Genomic DNA, 7,535 nt, shown 5'->3' with positions numbered 1-7,535 from the left:
TATATAATTTACGAAAAAATCACGCTATTACCATCAGAATGGCGGACAAGGGGGGTCTTGTAGTTATCTTAAACACGGAGGATTATCTCAAATCCGTATATGACATCATTAATGATCAAAAAACTTACAGGCAACTGTCCCATGATCCGACCATCGATTTTTCACATACATTGGATAGTTTGTTGGCTGAGGGAATTTCAATGGGTGTTTTCTCGGAGAGGGATGTTGATTTTTTTAAAGAATCCTTCTCCAGTGGTGCCCATTTTTCACGGGCTGCCGAAAGTCCACAAAGGTGTGTTCCCTCCTCCACTCAGACCCATAATATCGGGAATCAATTCTTTGAACGAAAAAATGTGTCAATGGGTTGACCAAATCTTACAACCCTTGGTCATCAGGAGTCCCGGATATTTGAAGGACACTAAAGAGGTCTTGAAAATATTTGACACTTTTGAGTGGAGGAGGGAACACACCTGGCTCTCGTGCGACATTGTTGCTTTATATTCATCCATACCTCACAGTGTTGCCATTCAGGCTGTCTCGTACCACCTAACTAAATACACTAATTTGTCACCCAATTATTGTCAGTATATTATAAATGTCATTGAGTACCTGCTGGCACACAATTATTTTTTGTTTAATAATAGGTATTACCTTCAGACATGTGGGGCCCCCATGGGGGCCAAATTCTCCCCATCTTTGGCCAACCTGGTGGTCGCCTGGTGGGAGGAGCAATTTATATATACTGACAGTAATCCTTACAAAGACCACATTGAATGGTATGGTCGTTTTATTGACGACACCTTGATAGTGTGGTCAGGCAGTCAGGACAGGATATTTGGGTTCATTGAATATCTTAATGATAACCCATTTAATTTAAAATTTACATACCAAATGGAGTTGCGAAGTATTAACTTTCTTGACATAACACTCACAGGAAATGATTCGCAAGGCAAGGTGACAGTTAGTGCCTATCGCAAAGAGATGTCAGGCAACACCTTGCTACATGCCAGTAGCTCACATCCTAGGCATACTGTGAAATCCTTACCAGTGGGTGAATTCACCAGAATAAAAAGGGCTTGCTCAGATAGCAGTGTGTATGAGAGACAGGCCAAGGATGTGTATGGGAGATTGAGGCAGCGAGGTTATCCCTCCTGGATGATAGACAGAGGAAAAAACATACTAGCAAATAAAGACAGGAGAACTTTATTATATGATCAAAAACAGTCAGCTGACAAGAGGGGTATTTATTTTACAACTAAATATAGTGATAATTATCAGGAAGTAGTTAAAATAATACGCAACAACTTACCTCTCTTAAGCCAGGACGATAAACTACACTCAATAATGTCTGAAGGTATTAACTTTGTAGCCAGACGTGGACAGACTCTGGGAAATTATCTATCACCCAGTATGTATGTGGCTACAGTTAAAAGGAAAAGTGACACCTGGCTACATTTGAATGGATTTTTCAAGTGTGGTCTACACAGGTGCCAAGTTTGTAAGTTCGCTAGAAAGAGCACCTTTTTCATGAATGCGGGAGGAACACAGAGACACAACATAAAAAGTTTTTGCAACTGCTCAACTGATCATGTTATATACATGATCAGTTGTAACATTTGTGGGCTCAATTATGTTGGGTGCACTATCAGACAAGTCAAAATTAGAATCTCTGAACATCTTCAAAGCATTCGGAACCCAAATTTATCCAAAACCACAGGAGTCTCGAAACATTTCCTCACGGAACATAGGGGAGATTTATCCTCCTTTGAGTTTAAAATCATAGAAAAGGTTGAGAGACCCCTGAGGGGTGGTAATTGGGACCACAAGGTCAAAATAAGAGAGGCCTTTTGGATTCTTAATTTGGGTGTCCGACATCCGACTGGACTAAATCGTAGGAATGACCTTGCGTATATATATTAAAGTGAATTTTGACATCACATATCTCCCATGTGCATGATAGATTCTTTCTTCTCTTTTTTTGATCCAATAGAGAATTGATTTAAATGCACTTGCAGATAATATTGGGCAGTAGGTGTCATCATATATAGAGGGGAGAGAGTCACATTCGGGTTACATCTATCAGGTGGACTAATATTCAATATTTGGATATAGTACAAAATTGTAGCACGTAACACCCACCGTTTGTCCATTTGGTCCATAACAGCACAATCTTGTTAGTAGTATATATACTTAGGATCAGGAGTGTATTTTCTGGTACAGATAGTGGGATACTTCTTACAATTTAGGGGATATCCGGACAAAACTTCCATTTTATATGACATATTAGTTATTATGTTTTGGGTCTTGGAGACTATGTATATCATCACTAGGATTATAGCAGTTATACTTACCTTATAAGATTGTAGGAGATATATATATATTTTATGTAGGAGGATATCCCTAGTGTAATTATTTAGAGCAAGTGTATGAACATATTTATTTCAAAATAACAAGAAAGAGAAGGTTTGTGATACAGTATATTCATACATACACAGCTCTATGGTGAGGGATCACATGGTAGTCCTTCATCTCGGTATACACATGTTGAAACCGAGATCGCGGAATTTAAATTGTCCACTATCGGCTTCCGTCCTTTTTCCTGGTGTAAGGATCAAGACCAACACTGGGATTTATATCTGCCCGTATATGTATATAGCACTTTTTCCATCAGAATCCGGATATCTTGATAAGAAGGATTTGGAGGTTATGTAGGTAGGCAGTATTTAGCATGCTGATTTACATTTAAATAACTTCCCAGGGGGCTTATTGGTGCATAAGTTTTGTCGGGATGGCTATTTCATTATGCACGTAAAACCACCATGGTTTATATGGAATTTGCTTGTAGTTTGGTGATTTTGCATTTATATCATGTCCAATGTTTCTTTTATTTTGTTTTGCTTGTTTTAAATGTTATTATTTTCAATATGTGTTTACATGACATAGTTTCCATTTCCTTTTCCATTGGTTTGTATTTCCGGGACACCTCAGGTGTCCATAATCATGGTAAGGGTATTTATAGCAACTGAAGGGTGAAGTAAGTTATGCTACGACTAAGGGGACGTGCCTGTCCTTGAAACGCGTCAGCTGGCTTTACTTTTGAAACATGGAATTGATTTAAGAGCAATCATGCCTGTAACATATACTGGATTTTTTTAAACAAATGTACAAATAAACGCTATGTTTTACTAAAAAGGGACACAAGGAGTGGAGCTGGAAATTTTTTCACTTTTTCTATGTTCCCAATGATAGTTTTTTTTCAATTGTATGTGCTTTTCACGTTTAACCCCTTCTTTGCACCCGCCGTAGCAGTACGGCGGGTGCTAGGTATTACCAGCTGCCAACGCAAGCGGGTTTTTTGTTTTTTTTCTTCCCCCAGATACTAATCTCCTTTTTTCCCCCTTTTTTGCAGCTTCAAACACCTGGTCCCTGACCATCCGGTCTCACCTCACCGGTGCCCTACCCATCACATCCCCAAAAAGTAAGTATGGCGTTCCCAATGATAGTTTTTTTCAATTGTATGTGCTTTTCACATTTCACCCCTTCTTTTACTGTGTACTGAGGCCTTTATGGGAAATAATAATGTGTACTGAGGCCACTATGGGGACATACCATGTACTGAGGCCACTATGCATGTCAAAAGTTCGCCACGGGGCCCCACCGTTCCTAGTTACGCCACTGGTCTTTGCAGCTGCCACAGCATGCGTTTTTTTTTTTTTTTCTTGTACTAGTCTCCTTTTTTTTTCCCTTTCTTTTTGACAGCTGACCATCTCATCATCCCTGACTCCCTGACCATCCCTCTCTATCAGCTTGGAAGTCTGGTCCATTCCATCCAAATGTACGTTTGGCATAATAATTGATTGTATTGTATGTGCTGGAGTATTACAGGATGGACCTTCATGTCCACAAGCTGATAGAAACTGTAAGTAGATGATATCCCCTTTCAACACCACTATCTTATTTTTTTTTGTTCTTTTTCTTCCTTTATTTTATACAAACATGTTTTTAAAAGTTGTTTTTTTTTTTTTTTAATTTTTAAAACATTTTTTGAGATTTTTCATTTTGCTCAATGTTATTTTTTGGGGGGGAGGGGGTTTGAATTTTTTCCGCATTTTTTAAAAAACTTTTTGTTATTTTGTTTTAATTTTTCTTACAATTCATTTTTAATTTCGCAATTTTAATTAAAACTATTTTCTAATGGTTTTCTTCTTTTTTTCTTTCCCTATGCAGGTTCACGCTCATCCCAATTTATATGAAAAGAGTGATGAACCGGCATGCCAGGGACGCCTCCTGGATCACAGTTTGCCAGGCGCTGTATCCAGACTGGGCTACCCTGTCCAGAGAAATGAAAGATCAGATCGGTGAGTAAATAAATTAAATTTGCTAGGAAATTTGTGTTTTGAAAGTTGAATTCAGCGCACGGTCTCCTTCCTAGAGGTGTATAAACCGCATGTGTCCCAGAGGGTCAAAGGAGGTGCCCCCAGTGTTCAAAGGTCCTCTTCATATAAAGAGGACCTTTGACCCTCTGGGACACATGCGGTTTACACCACTACCAATACCTTATTAAAAAAATACACTGACACAGTTATAAAAGTTAACAATTTTTTTTTATTTTTAACATTTAAGGCTCCATTCACACTGAGTAACGCTGGCGTTTTTTGTGCTTATTTTGGCACGTAGCGCCGCGTTTGCGCCGTACAACGCAACTGCAAAATAGCTCGGCGCAAACGTGGCGCTACGTGCCAAAATAAACACAAAAACCGCCAGCGTTACTCAGTGTGAATGGAGCCTAACAATTTTTAAAAATTAAGATAAAATTAAATTTTTTCAAATATTAATTTTTTGGGGGGACTTGATTTAAAGATGAAAAAAAAAAAAGGGGGGGGGGAATACAATTCAGGAAAGAAAAAAAAAAAAAGGCCACCACGATGAGGAAGGTCTTCAGTCCTAGTCAGGCTGCTCATCACTGAGGCTGAGAAAACTGCCAAGGCACGGCACCTTCGGGACTCATGAAATAGTCAGCGAAGGAATCTCTCACCCGTACAGCTGCGTCGGCTGCCCGACCGTGGTCACTGGTGGACAAAATTGGGTCGCTCAAAGCTGCCTGTGGCTCCACTACAATGTTCGGGCTTTTGTACTCCCGAACATAATTGTGAAGCACACAGACAGCTTTGACAACCACATCCACGGTGTGGGGAGCCAACTACATTGCAGAGGTGAGGACCCTCCACTTACTAGTCATGATCCCGAAGGTGCACTCCACGAAGCGTCGTGCCCGGCTCAGCCTCATGTTGAAGACCCTCTTCTGGGCATCCAGTCTCCTCTGTGGGAAAGGGCGCAGCAGGTTCTCTTTAAGTGGAAACGCCTCATCCCCTACCATGACGAAGGGGACTGGATGCGTGGCACCTGGAAGCGGTCTTGGTGGAGGTAGAGTCACTTGATCTACCAGAACTCTGCGACCCAAAACTGATGACAGTAGCGCCCGGGAGTCCCCAGTACTACCATAGGCACCGACTTCGATGGCAATAAAACGGTACATGGCATCAGTGACCGCCATCAGGACCACTGAAAAGTACTTCTTGTAGTTGAAGTACAGTGATCCTGAGTGCGGTGGCTTCTGCACACGTATATGCTTACCGTCGACGGCGCCTATGCAGTTGGGGAAATTGGCCACAGACTAAAAGCCTGCTGCTGCCTGCAGCCAAATCTCCGGGGTCGAACTGGGCATCACTATGGGTTGCAAGTGCTGCCAGATCAGATGGCATGTGCTCCTCACAATTCCGGATATGGTTGATTTTCCAACCCGGAATTGGAGGTGCAGGGATGCAAAACTCTCCCCTGTTGCGAGAAAATTAGAAAAAAAAGAGAAAAAAAAGAAATTAGCACACAAAAATAAAAACAGTACTCTACACTCTACTGCGATTCACTATCACTTCCTTGTGACATTCCATTATGCATGATTGGTATCAGCATCCCTCTATACTACTTTAGGGGAGTTCACACGGAGTTACGTGCCGCGTGATGTGGCACATAGATGCCGCGGGACCCTTTGCGTGCCGTATACGCTTCCATTGATTTCAATGGGAGCGGGGAGCGTATGTGCCGCGCTAGTTTGCGGCCATGAATAAATGCACGGCCGCAAACTAGCGCGACGCATACGATCCCCGCTCCCATTGAAATCAATGGGAGCGTATACGGCACGCAAAGGGTCCCGCGGCGTCTACGTGCCACATCACGCGGCACGTAACTCCGTGTGAACTCCCCCTAATATGGATTCCCTCTAAATTATAATAAAAACTAGAGTGAACATATGAGATTAAAAACAGAAAAGGGAATTTAAATATAAGTACACATTTGATAACTTACCGCAACGTGATGAGAAGCCTTTCCGTGGGACTGATGGCCTCCCTCATGGTGGTGTCCTGATGTAGAAGATGGGGTGCCAGGAGCCGTAGCATCCTGTCAAAGGTGGCTGTGGTCATTCTGATAAAATTTTGGAACTTTTCTGGGCATCTGTAAAAAAAACAAACTTACCATAGTGTACACAGTACATATATACATACATATATAATGTACTAGCCTAAACATACGGATTAAAATATACTAGCCTATACATACATATATAATATACTACCCTATACATACATATATAATATACTACCCTATACATACATATATAATATACTAGCCTATACATACGGATTTAATATACTAGCCTATATATACGGATTTAATATACTAGCCTATGTATACGGATTTAATATACTAGCCTATACATACATATATAATATACTAGACTATACATACATATATTATATAATATACTAGACTATATACACATACATCCATATATAATATACTATTCTATATTTCATAACCTAAAAAAAAATTTAAAAAATTATCTTACTGTCTGAGCTCATGGTAAAGTTGTCCCAAATGTCCCCTCTCCGGCTGTAATCTGTTAATGGGGTGGACCCACATTTGTTTCCGCCTTCTTACTCGCCTTTGGCGTTCCTCCTCATCCTGTCAAAATTGAAAAGAATATTTTAGTACAGCACTTCATTATTTAATTTGAAAAAATGTTAAAAAAATATGTATTTGCGAACTTACCTGAAGTTGGTCTCTCCTACGCCTGGCCATGCCCACCGCCACTGCAAATAGCAGATGGATCTGCGGTGGGCACAGCCGTAGCCTGCACTGGCTTCTATTGTCTTCTTCCATGGTTTTTGGTTTTTTTTTTTTTGAAGAAAATTTGTCTAGTTTATTCTTCACAGGGAAAATGGCGCCTAGAGCAAAAGGGGTGAAATTTGGCCATGCCCAGTGGGCTGGCTAGTTAAAAAATGGGCTGGAGAAAAAAAAAAGCTAGTGAAAACCGTGGCCAAAACCGCGACGCGGTTTTTCAAGAAAATGCGTCAAAAACAGCACGGAATGCAAATAAACGTGTCAAAAAAACTTGCCGTGGTTTTTAAACGTGCACAAATAAGCTAGGCGGTTTTCACATGTGAATTGACCCTAAAAGTGTGGGGTCTATATTTACC

The sequence above is a fragment of the Leptodactylus fuscus genome, chromosome 1 (genome assembly GCF_031893055.1).
Source record: "Leptodactylus fuscus isolate aLepFus1 chromosome 1, aLepFus1.hap2, whole genome shotgun sequence".
Lineage (NCBI taxonomy): Eukaryota > Metazoa > Chordata > Amphibia > Anura > Leptodactylidae > Leptodactylus > Leptodactylus fuscus.
The sequence above is the reverse complement of the archived record's forward strand: the minus strand, read 5'-3'. Positions refer to the sequence as shown.